Source organism: Oncorhynchus masou, chromosome 32 (genome assembly GCF_036934945.1).
Source record: "Oncorhynchus masou masou isolate Uvic2021 chromosome 32, UVic_Omas_1.1, whole genome shotgun sequence".
NCBI classification, from domain to species: Eukaryota; Metazoa; Chordata; class Actinopteri; order Salmoniformes; family Salmonidae; genus Oncorhynchus; species Oncorhynchus masou.
The window spans coordinates 8,629,267-8,644,137 of NC_088243.1; the positions used below are offsets into that span (position 1 = coordinate 8,629,267).

The 14,871-nt window shown below is 48.6% G+C and overlaps 1 pseudogene; it reads left to right on the top strand.

Moving 5' to 3' along the window:
* LOC135526889 (neurexin-3a-like) overlaps nucleotides 1-14,871 on the top strand; it is a 264,933-nt pseudogene that overhangs the window by 154,728 nt on the left and 95,334 nt on the right.

The following is a 14,871-nucleotide window of genomic DNA, read 5'->3' on the forward strand; positions in this document are numbered from 1 at the left end:
CAGACTGTATCTCACCTCCCTCTACGTAACCCCAGACTGTACCTCACCTACGTAACCCCAGACTGTATCTCCCTCTACGTAACCCCAGACTGTATCTCACCTCCCCTACGTAACCCCAGACTGTATCTCACCTCCCTCTACGTAACCCCAGACTGTATCTCCTACGTAACCCCCTCTACGTAACCCCAGACTGTATCTCACCTCCCCTCTACGTAACCCCAGACTGTATCTCACCTCCCTCTACGTAACCCCAGACTGTATCTCACCTCCCTCTACTATGTAACCCCAGACTGTATCTCACCTCCCTCTACGTAACCCCAGACTGTATCTCACCTCCCTCTACGTAACCCCAGACTGTATCTCACCTCCTCTACGTAACCCCAGACTGTATCTCACCTCCCTCTATGTAACCCCAGACTGTATCTCACCTCCCTCTACGTAACCCCAGACTGTATCTCACCTCCCTCTATGTAACCCCAGACTGTATCTCACCTCCCTCTACGTAACCCCAGACTGTATCTCACCTCCCTCGTAACTCCAGACTGTATCTCACCTCCTCTACGTAACCCCAGACTGTATCTCACTCCAGACCTCCCTCTACGTAACCCCAGACTGTATCTCACCTCACCTCCCTCTACGTAACGTAACCCCAGACTGTATCTCACCTCCCTCTACGTAACTCCAGACTGTATCTCACCTCCCTCTACGTAACCCCAGACTGTATCTCACCTCCCTCCCCTACTGTAACCTCCAGACTGTAACCCCAGACTGTATCTCACCTCCCTCTACGTAACCCCAGACCTCACCTCCCTCTATGTAACCCCAGACTGTATCTCACCTCCCTCTACGTAACCCCAGACTGTATCTCACCTCCCTCTACGTAACCCCAGACTGTATCTCACCTCCCTCTACGTAACCCCAGACTGTATCTCACCTCCCTCCCTCTACGTAACCCCAGACTGTATCTCACCTCCCTCTACGTAACCCCAGACTGTATCTCACCTCCCTCTACGTAACCCCAGACTGTATCTCACCTCCCTCTACGTAACCCCAGACTGTATCTCACCTCCCTCTACGTAACCCCAGACTGTATCTCACCTCCCTCTACGTAACCCCAGACTGTATCTCACCTCCCTCTACGTAACCCCAGACTGTATCTCACCTCCCTCTACGTAACCCCAGACTGTATCTCACCTCCTCTACGTAACCCCAGACTGTATCTCACCTCCCTCTACGTAACCCCAGACTGTATCTCACCTCCCCTACGTAACCCCAGACTGTATCTCACCTCCCTCTACGTAACCCCAGACTGTATCTCACCTCCCTACGTAACCCCAGACTGTATCTCACCTCCCTCTATGTAACCCCAGACTGTATCTCACCTCCCTCTACGTAACCCCAGACTGTATCTCACCTCCCTCTACGTAACCCCAGACTGTATCTCACCTCCCTCTATGTAACCCCAGACTGTATCTCACCTCCCTCCCTCTACGTAACCCCAGACTGTATCTCACCTCCCTCCTCTACGTAACCCCAGACTGTATCTCACCTCCCTCCCTCTACGTAACCCCAGACTGTATCTCACCTCCCTCTACGTAACCCCAGACTGTATCTCACCTCCCCACGTAACCCCAGACTGTACCTCACCTCCTCTACGTAACCCCAGACTGTATCTCACCTCCCTCTATGTAACCCCAGACTGTATCTCACCTCCCTCTACGTAACCCCAGACTGTATCTCACCTCCCTCCCTCTACGTAACCCCAGACTGTATCTCACCTCCCCTCTACGTAACCCCAGACTGTATCTCACCTCCCTCTACGTAACCCCAGACTGTATCTCACCTCCCTCTACGTAACCCCAGACTGTACCTCACCTCCCTCTACGTAACCCCAGACTGTATCTCACCTCCCTCTACGTAACCCCAGACTGTATCTCACCTCCCTCTACGTAACCCCAGACTGTATCTCACCTCCCTCTACGTAACCCCAGACTGTATCTCACCTCCCTCTACGTAACCCCAGACTGTATCTCACCTCCCTCTACGTAACCCCAGACTGTATCTCACCTCCCTCTACGTAACCCCAGACTGTATCTCACCTCCCTCCCTCTACGTAACCCCAGACTGTATCTCACCTCCCTCTACGTAACCCCAGACTGTATCTCACCTCCCTCTAACCCCACGTAATCCCAGACTGTATCTCACCTCCCTCTACGTAACCCCAGACTGTATCTCACCTCCCTCCCTCTACGTAACCCCAGACTGTATCTCACCTCCCTCCCTCTACGTAACCCCAGACTGTATCTCACCTCCCTCCCTCTACGTAACTCCAGACTGTACCTCACCTCCCTCTACGTAACCCCAGACTGTATCTCACCTCCCTCTACGTAACCCCAGACTGTATCTCACCTCCCTCTACGTAACCCCAAACTGTATCTCACCTCCCTCCCTCTACGTAACCCCAGACTGTATCTCACCTCCCTCCTCTACGTAACCCCAGACTGTCACCTCCCTCTACGTAACTCCAGACTGTATCTCACCTCCCTCTACGTAACCCCAGACTGTATCTCACCTCCCTCTACGTAACCCCAGACTGTATCTCACCTCCCTCTACGTAACCCCAGACTGTATCTCACCTCCCTCTACGTAACCCCAGACTGTATCTCACCTCCCTCTACGTAACCCCAGACTGTATCTCACCTCCCTCTACGTAACCCCAGACTGTATCTCACCTCCCTCCCTCTACGTAACCCCAGACTGTATCTCACCTCCCTCCTCTACGTAACCCCAGACTGTATCTCACCTCCCTCTACGTAACCCCAGACTGTATCTCACCTCCCTCCTCTACGTAACCCCAGACTGTATCTCACCTCCCTCCCTCTACGTAACCCCAGACTGTATCTCACCTCCCTCTACGTAACCCCAGACTGTATCTCACCTCCCTCTACGTAACCCCAGACTGTATCTCACCTCCCTCTACGTAACCCCAGACTGTATCTCACCTCCCTCTACGTAACCCCAGACTGTATCTCACCTCCCTCTACGTAACCCCAGACTGTATCTCACCTCCCTCCCTCTACGTAACCCCAGACTGTATCTCACCTCCCTCCCTCTACGTAACCCCAGACTGTATCTCACCTCCCTCTACGTAACCCCAGACTGTATCTCACCTCCCTCCCTCTACGTAACCCCAGACTGTATCTCACCTCCCTCCCTCTACGTAACCCCAGACTGTATCTCACCTCCCTCCCTCTACGTAACCCCAGACTGTATCTCACCTCCCTCCCTCTACGTAACCCCAGACTGTATCTCACCTCCCTCCCTCTACGTAACCCCAGACTGTATCTCACCTCCCTCTACGTAACCCCAGACTGTATCTCACCTCCCTCCCTCTACATAACCCCAGACTGTATCTCACCTCCCTCCCTCTACGTAACCCCAGACTGTATCTCACCTCCCTCCCTCTACGTAACCCCAGACTGTATCTCACCTCCCTCTACGTAACCCCAGACTGTATCTCACCTCCCTCCCTCTACGTAACTCCAGACTGTATCTCACCTCCCTCCCTCTACGTAACTCCAGACTGCATCTCACCTCCCTCCCTCTACGCAACCCCAGACTGTATCTCCCTCAGTGGGTATTTCCCAAGCTGTCTCTCCTCTCTTCATGTCCCTTCCCTCCCACTCAGTCGTGAAGACAGTCTCTTAGCTCAGGTTGGGTTCCCTTGCTCTGCCGTGCTCATTAAGTATTGAGGAGCGTGGAGGTAATGGATGAACTCTAACATCTGCTGCGACTCGGTGGCCTGGCAGAGTCTTTAGTTTAAACAGACTGTGTGAAATAGCAATGTTTATTGTAACAGGGGCAGGGAAATGACAGGTCAAAGCAGGCAGGGGTCGATAATCCAGAGCAGAGGCCAAGGTACAGGACGGCAGGCAGGCAGAGGTTGGTAATCCAGAGCAGAGGCCAAGGTACAGGACGGCAGGCAGGCAGAGGTTGGTAATCCAGAGCAGAGGCCAAGGTACAGGACGGCAGGCAGGCAGAGGTTGGTAATCCAGAGCAGAGGCCAAGATACAGGACGGCAGGCAGGCAGAGGTTGGTAATCCAGAGCAGAGGCCAAGGTACAGGACGGCAGGCAGGCAGAGGTTGGTAATCCAGAGCAGAGGCCAAGGTACAGGACGGCAGGCAGGCAGAGGTTGGTAATCCAGAGCAGAGGCCAAGGTACAGGACGGCAGGCAGGCAGAGGTTGGTAATCCAGAGCAGAGGCCAAGGTACAGGACGGCAGGCAGGCAGAGGTTGGTAATCCAGAGCAGAGGCCAAGGTACAGGATGGCAGGCAGGCAGAGGTTGGTGATCCAGAGCAGAGGCCAAGGTACAGGACGGCAGGCAGGCAGAGGTTGGTAATCCAGAGCAGAGGCCAAGGTACAGGACGGCAGGCAGGCAGAGGTTGGTAATCCAGAGCAGAGGTCAAGGTACAGGACGGCAGGTTCAGGCTCAGAGACAGGCAGAGAGGTCAGGCGGGCTGTTACAGGGTCAGAACAGGCAAGGGTCAAAAACTAAGAGGACGAGAAAAGAGAAACTGGAAAAAGAAGGTCGCTGAGACACAAAAAGCTGGTAGACTTGCACAATCAAGATGAACTGGCAACCGAAAACACAGGTTTAAAAACACCTTGGTTAAGTTAATGGGCAAGATGTGTGACACCTGGAGGGGTTGGAGACAATCACAAAGACAGGTGAAACAGATCAGGGCGTGACAACTTGTCTTAATGAATAATTGATGACAGGAGCCTATGAGGGGAGGAGTTATTAGGAGGTGCAGGGGTGTCTGTGATGTCAGGTTGCCCTTCCGACCCAGAGATAAGTTGTCTGGCGGGGGGAGTGGGAATGTTTGTTTCTGCATTGTGGGTCGTGTCTGTTTGGATAAACAGCTTGTGATTTGCTTAGTTAGGTGGACCATTGATATAATAGCATTCAACAAACTGGTGCTAACTTAAGTTTCTTCATGGGAGTTTATTTGTCTAAATGCAAGTGAAAACTGTCATGTCGCTGGTAGGCTTTTTTTTCTCCGTACTCTAGCGTGCACTTTCTCCATCACATGATAATGCATTCAGCCTTAGAGGATTTCATGTTGCATGTTATTTATTGTTTGGTGCCAAGGCTGTGTGCCAAAGTGCCATGTCCAACACAGTGGTCTATTTTCTCTGTGAGGTCATGTCCTGGAAGTAGTGGAATAGTTTGCTGCTGTTTAACAACTGGAGTAATGCTAAAACATGATGTACTGGTCGACTGGAAATGGCTTCCGTCTTTGATCCTCTGAATAAAGCGGCTACAGTCTTCAGGCTTCATTTCCTCAAAAGGAATCCATTCCACAGTGAAAATGGCACTTGGCCTACAATGTGATTTTCTCTTTTTTTTTTTTTCCCCCTCATTTTGTCTGTCTTAGTTGAAGTGTACCTATGATGAAAATTACAGGCCTCTCTCATATTTTTAAGTGGGAGAACTTGCACAATTGGTAGCTGACTAAATACTTTTTTTGCACCACTGTACTTGAGCTGCACTTGAATGTAGTTTTTCCAGTACAATAGAATTGGAATAGTTAAATCACTATTTGACATGTGTTATTAACCCAGGCAGGTCAGATGAATGTATTATCGTATTTACAAAAGTTTAGTTACACCCAGGCTCCACCTGACAGTTGACCTATTGTGAGGTCAAATCATAGAAATCCTGTATGTAATTCTAAAGGGTCAAATTACCCTCCGCTCATTCTGTCCTATCAGCACTGGACCTGGGTCTGAGGAACACATTCTGTCCTATCAGCACTGGACCTGGGTCTGAGGCACACATTCTGTCCTATCAGCACTGGACCTGGGTCTGAGGAACACATTCTGTCCTATCAGCACTGGACCTGGGTCTGAGGCACACATTCTGTCCTATCAGCACTGGACCTGGGTCTGAGGAACACATTCTGTCCTATCAGCACTGGACCTGGGTCTGAGGCACACATTCTGTCCTATCAGCACTGGACCTGGGTCTGAGGCACACATTCTGTCCTATCAGCACTGGACCTGGGTCTGAGGCACACATTATGTCCTATCAGCACTGGACCTGGGTCTGAGGAACACATTCTGTCCTATCAGCACTGGACCTGGGTCTGAGGCACACATTCTGTCCTATCAGCACTGGACCTGGGTCTGAGGCACACATTCTGTCCTATCAGCACTGGACCTGGGTCTGAGGAACACATTCTGTCCTATCAGCACTGGACCTGGGTCTGAGGCACACATTCTGTCCTATCAGCACTGGAACTGGGTCTGAGGCACACATTCTGTCCTATCAGCACTGGAACTGGGTCTGAGGCACACATTCTAGCCAAGTGCCATTTTCACTGTGGAATGGATTCCTTTTGAGGAAATGAGGCCTGAAGACTGTAGCCGCTTTATTCAGAGGATCAAAGACGGAAGCCATTTCCAGTCGACCAGGGCCTTATTGAGTATGCAGAGAACATGTTGTAGCCCAGAGCCAGAGAGGGAGTGGAGCGGCTACCGCTGGCTGTCTGGCTCTGATATATTCCGCCTGGCTATGGCTAAACCCACACACTCCCCAGCATCACTCCACTTTGCCGACAGAGAGCTAATTGAAGATGATCTCACAGATAAGTGCTCCAGACGGCACTCTTTTCCCTCCCTCCCTCCCTCCTCCCTCCCTCCCTCCCTCCCTCCCTCCCTCCCTCCCTCCCTCCCTCCCTCCCTCCCTCCCTCCCTCCCTCCCTCCCTCCCTCCCTCCCTCCCTCCTTCCAAGGCTCGAATGTGTTCAACAATGTTCATCTCCTTGATGCTCCCTCTACTCTCTCTCTCTCTCTCTCGCTCCTTCTCTCTCTCTCCCTCTCTCATGCCCTCGTTTTATCTCCTTCCTTCCATCGAATTTAAAGCATAACCCTTTATTACAATCCTGCCATTTCACAGGATATACCAATTCCACATGCAAAATTAGCCTTCTGATAATGTTTGACGATAGCTATGTTTGACACTCCCTCTCTCCAAATGTTATATTTAATTGTCACGCTGCACTGAAACTCAGTCTATCCTGTATCTTCTCAGTATTATTGGTGTCTGTTATGCTGGGGTTCCTTTTATTGTGTCTTGACTACATCTTTAAATGTCCTAGATATCTGGAGTCTTCATGCTATAACATCTCTAGTTTCTCTGTTGTGTTTTCTATATTAGGTTCTAACCTCTCCCTCCCTTTTACTCTTTGGTTTATCTTTGGTTGGGTTCTAACACCTGTTCTCTGTTCCATTGCAGTGCGGGAGGAGAATGTGGCCACGTTCCGCGGCTCTGAGTACTTCTGCTACGACCTGTCCCAGAACCCTATCCAGTCCTCCAGCGACGAGATCACGCTCTCCTTCAAGACGTGGCAGCGCAATGGCCTGATCCTCCACACGGGGAAGTCGGCTGACTACGTCAACCTGGCCCTGAAGGATGGAGCCGTGTCCCTGGTCATCAACCTGGGCTCCGGGGCCTTCGAGGCCATCGTGGAGCCTGTCAACGGGAAGTTCAATGACAATGCCTGGCACGACGTCAAGGTTACGCGCAACCTCAGACAGGTAATAGTGGCTAGGGAGGGTGAGACAGGTAATTGTTGCTAAGGAAGGTGGGACAGGTAATAGTGGCTCGGGAGGGTGAGACAGGGAATTGTGTCTTGGGTTCAGTTCCTAAATAGTTTTTATTGAGCGTCATACATTCTCCTGTTATTTTAGTTTGTTGATCATAGCTGGAAAAGTTCACAAGAATTCTTCTTCTTAAGACTCTATATATATATATATTTTTTTTTAATCGAACTATGTAATTACTGTTTACTACTAACATTGTTTATTTCATGCCTACTTTGACTTACTTTCGTGGAATAAATTTTCTCCATATTTCCTGAATTCCAAGCGCACCAATTTCCTGTCAGATTTCCCTATGTCCATCAAGGCTCACTGCTGAACTCTGTGAGCAGAACCCCTCACTAGTCTCTCTCTCTCTCTTTCTCTCTCTCTCGCTGTCTCTCTCTATCTCTGTCTCTGTCTCTGTCTCTGTCTCTGTCTCTCTCTCTATCTCTGTCTCTCTCTCTCTCTCTCTCTCTCTCTCTCTATCTCTGTCTCTCTCTCTCTATCTCTCTCTCTCTCTCTCTCTCTCTCTTACTCTCTATCTCTATCTCTCTGTCTCTCTCTCACTCTCTATCTCTATCTCTCCCTGATCGTGGCTGTTGGCAGAGGGAAGCTCCAGTCAACCACAATGGCTCCTGTTTACTCTAGACTGATCTCAGTTCAGCTGTAAAGTTCCCTTTCACCTCCTCAGTGAGAGTGGATGGAGGGAGGTTTCTGGCTCTAGGTGAGGGGCCAAAGATAGACTAGGACAATGGATTTCAACTATGAGATGTAAGGAATTTGTAGTTAGATTATAATTTGTAACACTTTTAATTTAGACTGTATTTTGTAAAATACATTAACGTCAGATGTTGTTTTTTACATTTAATTTTAAATAATTTTATATTACTATGACTAAGGTTCATCCCTCTACCTATGGAATAGTTTGGAATTACACATTGAGTTATAGTCCATAGAGTATCCCCCAGTCTTTCTCTTTCTCAATCACTCTCTCTCTGGCTTATCTCCCTGGGAACAAGCTTTTGTAGAAAATGACATCTAACTACTCATGGAATGAATCATTGTCCTACTGACCATTGCCAAACCAGCTATTGTACTAACAACACCCAATCCAAAGTCTTCATCATTCTTTATTCATATTGTTTATTTTTTAATGTTTTATTAATTAACAACCCCTCTGGTTCACTTTTTGTTTTCATTCCTCCCCCCCTTTTCGTCAAAGCAATCAGGCATTGGACACGCTATGGTAAACAAACTCCATTGTCTGGTATAAATCATTCCTATTTTCCTTTGGGGTTTTCTGTGTTCTTCTTCCTTTCTCCTCCCCCCTCCCCCTCCCCTCTTTATTCCCTCCATGTCTTCCTTCCCATCTTCCCTCCCCCTCTTTATTCCCTCCCTTTCTTCCTTCCCATCTTCCCTCACCCTCTTTATTCCCTCAATTTCTTCTTTCCCCTCTTCCCTCCCCTCTGTATTCCCTCCATGTCGTCCTTCCCCTCTTCCCTCCCCCTCTGTATTCCCTCCATGTCGTCCTTCCCATCTTCCCTCCCCCTCTTTATTCCCTCAATTTCTTCCTTCCCATCTTCCCTCACCCTCTTTATTCCCTCAATTTCTTCCTTCCCATCTTCCCTCACCCTCTTTATTCCCTCAATTTCTTCCTTCCCATCTTCCCTCACCCTCTTTATTCCCTCAATTTCTTCCTTCCCCTCTTCCCTCCCCCTCTTTATTCCCTCCATGTCTTCCTTCCCCTCTTCCCTCCCCCTCTTTATTCCCTCCCTTTCTTCCTTCCCATCTTCCCTCACCCTCTTTATTCCCTCAATTTCTTCTTTCCCCTCTTCCCTCCCCCTCTGTATTCCCTCATTGTCGTCCTTCCCCTCTTCCCTCCCCCTCTGTATTCCCTCCATGTCGTCCTTCCCATCTTCCCTCCCCCTCTTTATTCCCTCAATTTCTTCCTTCCCATCTTCCCTCACCCTCTTTATTCCCTCAATTTCTTCCTTCCCATCTTCCTCACCCTCTTTATTCCCTCAATTTCTTCCTTCCCTCTTCCCTCCCCTCTGTATTCCCTCCATGTCGTCCTTCCCCTCTTCCCTCCCTCTTTATTCCCTCCATGTCTTCCTTCCCATCTTCCCTCACCCTCTGTATTCCCTCCATTTCTTCCTTCCCCTCTTCCCTCCCCCTCTTTATTCCCTCCATTTCTTCCTTCCCCTCTTCCCTCCCCCTCTGTATTCCCTCCATGTCTTCCTTCCCCCTCTTCCCTCCCCTCTGTATTCCCTCCATGTCGTCCTTCCCCTCTTCCCTCCCCTCTTTATTCCCTCCATGTCTTCCTTCCCATCTTCCCTCACCCTCTTTATTCCCTCCATGTCTTCCTTCCCCTCTTCCCTCCCCCCTCTGTATTCCCTCCATGTCTTCCTTCCCCTCTTCCCTCCCCCTCTTTATTCCCTCCCTTTCTTCCTTCCCATCTTCCCTCACCCTCTTTATTCCCTCAATTTCTTCCTTCCCCTCTTCCCTCCCCCTCTGTATTCCCTCCATGTCGTCCTTCCCCTCTTCCCTCCCCCTCTTTATTCCCTCCATTTCTTCCTTCCCCTCTTCCCTCCCCCTCTTTATTCCCTCCATGTCGTCCTTCCCCTCTTCCCTCCCCCTCTTTATTCCCTCCATGTCTTCCTTCCCATCTTCCTCCCCCTCTGTATTCCCTCCATGTCGTCCTTCCCCTCTTCCCTCACCCTCTTTATTCCCTCCATTTCTTCCTTCCCCCTCTTCCCTCCCCTCTTTATTCCATCCATTTCTTCCTTCCCCTCTTCCCTCACCCTCTTTATTCCCTCCATTTCTTCCTTCCCCTCTTCCCTCCCCTCTTTATTCCCTCCATTTCTTCCTTCCCCTCTTCCCTCACCCTCTTTATTCCCTCCATTTCTTCCTTCCCCTCTTCCCTCACCCTCTTTATTCCCTCCATTTCTTCCTTCCCCTCTTCCCTCCCCTCTTTATTCCCTCCATGTCTTCCTTCCCCTCTTCCCTCCCCCTCTTTATTCCCTCCATTTCTTCCTTCCCCTCTTCCCTCACCCTCTTTATTCCCTCCATTTCTTCCTTCCCCTCTTCCCTCCCCTCTTTATTCCCTCCATTTCTTCCTTCCCCTCTTCCCTCCCCCTCTGTATTCCCTCCATTTCTTCCTTCCCCTCTTCCCTCCCCTTCTTTATTCCCTCCATTTCTTCCTTCCCCTCTACCCTCCCTCTTTATTCCCTCCATTTCTTCCTTCCCTCTTCCTCCCCCTCTGTATTTCCTCCATTTCTTCCTTCCCCTCTTCCCTCCCCTTCTTTATTCCCTCCATTTCTTCCTTCCCCTCTTCCCTCCCCCTCTTTATTCCCTCCATTTCTTCCTTCCCCTCTTCCCTCCCCCTCTGTATTCCTCCATTTCTTCCTTCCCCTCTTCCCTCCCCTTCTTTATTCCCTCCATTTCTTCCTTCCCCTCTTCCCTCCCCTCTTTATTCCCTCCATTTCTTCCTTCCCCTCTTCCCTCCCCCTCTGTATTCCCTCCATTTCTTCCTTCCCCTCTTCCCTCCCCTTCTTTATTCCCTCCATTTCTTCCTTCCCCTCTTCCCTCCCCTTCTTTATTCCCTCCATTTCTTCCTTCCCCTCTTCCCTCCCCTCTTTATTCCCTCCATTTCTTCCTTCCCCTCTTCCCTCCCCTCTTTATTCCCTCCATTTCTTCCTTCCCCTCTTCCCTCCCCCTCTTTATTCCCTTGAACTCAAACTAAAACAAGCACAATCAATTTGTCCTTGGTGTTGTTGTCATCTTACTAACCATTCAAATCTAACCAAATTCCGAAATACCCTAAGAAATCACATATTCTAACCTGCATTCAAAGTTAAAGAAAATATACTGCTGATATATATTCTCTACCTGACCTTGTTGAACCTAAGAGTTGAAGTGCGTTACATAATCAATGAGGAATCCAGTGACACGGTCCTGGTTTTGGGACTGGGCCACACACCTTAAGCCATAACTCTATAGAGCGAGCATAACCAAAACACAACTGAGACAATATCCAGACAAAAAAAACAACCTAACAAACGTATTCCCTGGTACATAAGAGGAACCCAATTCCTAACCAACCCCAAGATGGTCATGAGTGGACTTTCTCCTTCCTGGTTCTTCCCGTTGTCTAGGTGACGTTATCGGTTGACGGTATCCTGACGACCACGGGCTACACCCAGGAGGACTACACCATGCTGGGATCCGATGACTTCTTCTACGTGGGTGGAAGCCCCAGCACCGCTGACCTGCCTGGGTCTCCTGTCAGCAACAACTTCATGGGCTGCCTCAAAGAGGTGAGACTGCTGCAGTATGTACCTTTTACATTTGAAAAGGAAGAGGCTGCCTCAAAGAGGTGAGACTGCTGCAGTATGTACCTTTTAGATTTGAAAAGGAAGAGGCTGCCTCAAAGAGGTGAGACTGCTGCAATATGTACCTTTTAGATTTGAAAAGGAAGAGGCTGCCTCAAAGAGGTGAGACTGCTGCAATATGTACCTTTTAGATTTGAAAAGGAAGAGGCTGCCTCAAAGAGGTGAGACTGCTGCAATATGTACCTTTTAGATTTGAAAAGGAAGAGGCTGCCTCAAAGAGGTGAGACTGCTGGCAGTATGTACCTTTTAGATTTGAAAAGGAAGAGGCTGTGAGTGAGGCGGCTGGCAGTATGTACCTTTTAGATTTGAAAAGGAAGTGGCTGTGAGTGAGTGAGACTGCTGGCAGTATGTACCTTTTAGATTTGAAAAGGAAGAGGCTGTGAGTGAGTGAGACTGCTGGCAGTATGTACCTTTTAGATTTGAAAAGGAAGTGGCTGTGAGTGAGGCGGCTGGCAGTATGTACCTTTTAGATTTGAAAAGGAAGAGGCTGTGAGTGAGTGAGACTGCTGGCAGTATGTACCTTTTAGATTTGAAAAGGAAGAGGCTGTGAGTGAGTGAGACTGCTGGCAGTATGTACCTTTTAGATTTGAAAAGGAAGAGGCTGTGAGTGAGTGTGACTGCTGGCAGTATGTACCTTTTAGATTTGAAAAGGAAGTGGCTGTGAGTGAGGCGGCTGGCAGTATGTACCTTTTAGATTTGAAAAGGAAGAGGCTGTAAGTGAGTGAGACTGCTGGCAGTATGTACCTTTTAGATTTGAAAAGGAAGAGGCTGTGAGTGAGTGAGACTGCTGGCAGTATGTACCTTTTAGATTTGAAAAGGAAGTGGCTGTGAGTGAGGCGGCTGGCAGTATGTACCTTTTAGATTTGAAAAGGAAGAGGCTGTGAGTGAGTGAGACTGCTGGCAGTATGTACCTTTTAGATTTGAAAAGGAAGAGGCTGTGAGTGAGTGAGACTGCTGGCAGTATGTACCTTTTAGATTTGAAAAGGAAGTGGCTGTGAGTGAGGCGGCTGGCAGTATGTACCTTTTAGATTTGAAAAGGAAGAGGCTGTGAGTGAGTGAGACTGCTGGCAGTATGTACCTTTTAGATTTGAAAAGGAAGAGGCTGTGAGTGAGTGAGACTGCTGGCAGTATGTACCTTTTAGATTTGAAAAGGAAGTGGCTGAGTGAGTGAGACTGCTGGCAGTATGTACCTTTTAGATTTGAAAAGGAAGTGGCTGTGAGTGAGTGAGACTGCTGGCAGTATGTACCTTTTAGATTTGAAAAGGAAGTGGCTGTGAGTGAGTGAGACTGCTGGCAGTATGTACCTTTTAGATTTGAAAAGGAAGAGGCTGTGAGTGGAGTGAGACTGCTGGCAGTATGTACCTTTTAGATTTGAAAAGGAAGTGGCTGTGAGTGAGTGAGACTGCTGGCAGTATGTACCTTTTAGATTTGAAAAGGAAGTGGCTGTGAGTGAGTGAGACTGCTGGCAGTATGTACCTTTTAGATTTGAAAAGGAAGTGGCTGTGAGTGAGTGAGACTGCTGGCAGTATGTACCTTTTAGATTTGAAAAGGAAGTGTCTGTGAGTGAGTGAGTGAGGTGGCTGGCAGTATGTACCTTTTAGATTTGAAAAGGAAGTGGCTGTGAGTGAGTGAGTGAGGTGGCTGGCAGTATGTACCTTTTAGATTTGAAAAGGAAGTGGCTGTGAGTGAGTGAGTGAGGCGGCTGGCAGTATGTACCTTTTAGATTTGAAAAGGAAGAGGCTGTGAGTGAGTGAGACTGCTGGCAGTATGTACCTTTTAGATTTGAAAAGGAAGTGGCTGTGAGTGAGTGAGACTGCTGGCAGTATGTACCTTTTAGATTTGAAAAGGAAGTGGCTGTGAGTGAGTGAGACTGCTGGCAGTATGTACCTTTTAGATTTGAAAAGAAAGAGGCTGTGAGTGAGTGAGACTGCTGGCAGTATGTACCTTTTAGATTTGAAAAGGAAGAGTCTGTGAGTGAGTGAGGCGGCTGGCAGTATGTACCTTTTAGATTTGAAAAGGAAGAGGCGCAAACACTCGCTCACCATTGCGAAAACATATTACTGCTCAACGAAATGCGTTATTGAAAAGGATTTTGCTGGTGAGCAAGAGCTGCACCTTTTCCATTTCAATGATTATCAAATTGTTTGGTTGCCCCTCGACTCAAGATGGTTGAGCCTTTTTCCATTTCTACATTTCCAATTGATTAATTTAGCAGAATCTCTTAGAAACCAGTGGTTTAAAAATGGTTGGTCAGGACGATCTTGTCCAGCGCGACAAGGTAGTGCTGAAAGTTTGGGAACTGATACCATGCTACACTGTGTGTTCGCTAAAAGGTTACTTGTAAAAGGAGAGCATTTTGCAAGGTGTATTATGCTCTGTGGGTCTCATGAAATCAAGACTGAATTCAATAAAGCCCATCTGGTTTTGAAGAAGGGAGACACAAACTTTCAAAATCTTCTTGGAGCCGTCTGATCAAATTCACAATGGTTATACCACCGACATCAGACTGTTGCAGGGTTATTTAATTTTGTTTTTTAATTGTTGGTAAATAATTTGTTTGTGGCTGAGGACGTCTAGCAGTGGCTTGGTTGCAGAGGCTCGGGTGAAGAGATGGACTGGGATTGGTTGACTGGGTCAAACGTGACAAAAGGAAGCAAAGGAACTGATTAGATGCTGATGTAGCGTGGTTCCTTCTTGCGTTGTGTACTTTTAATTAGGACGCTGCCACAACTGAAGGTCTGTGAGTTTAATTGTTTTTATTTGCCCTGCGCACGAAGAAACCACACATTTTGTTTAGCCCTTGGCACAGTCCAAGCTCTCAGGCAAATGTGTG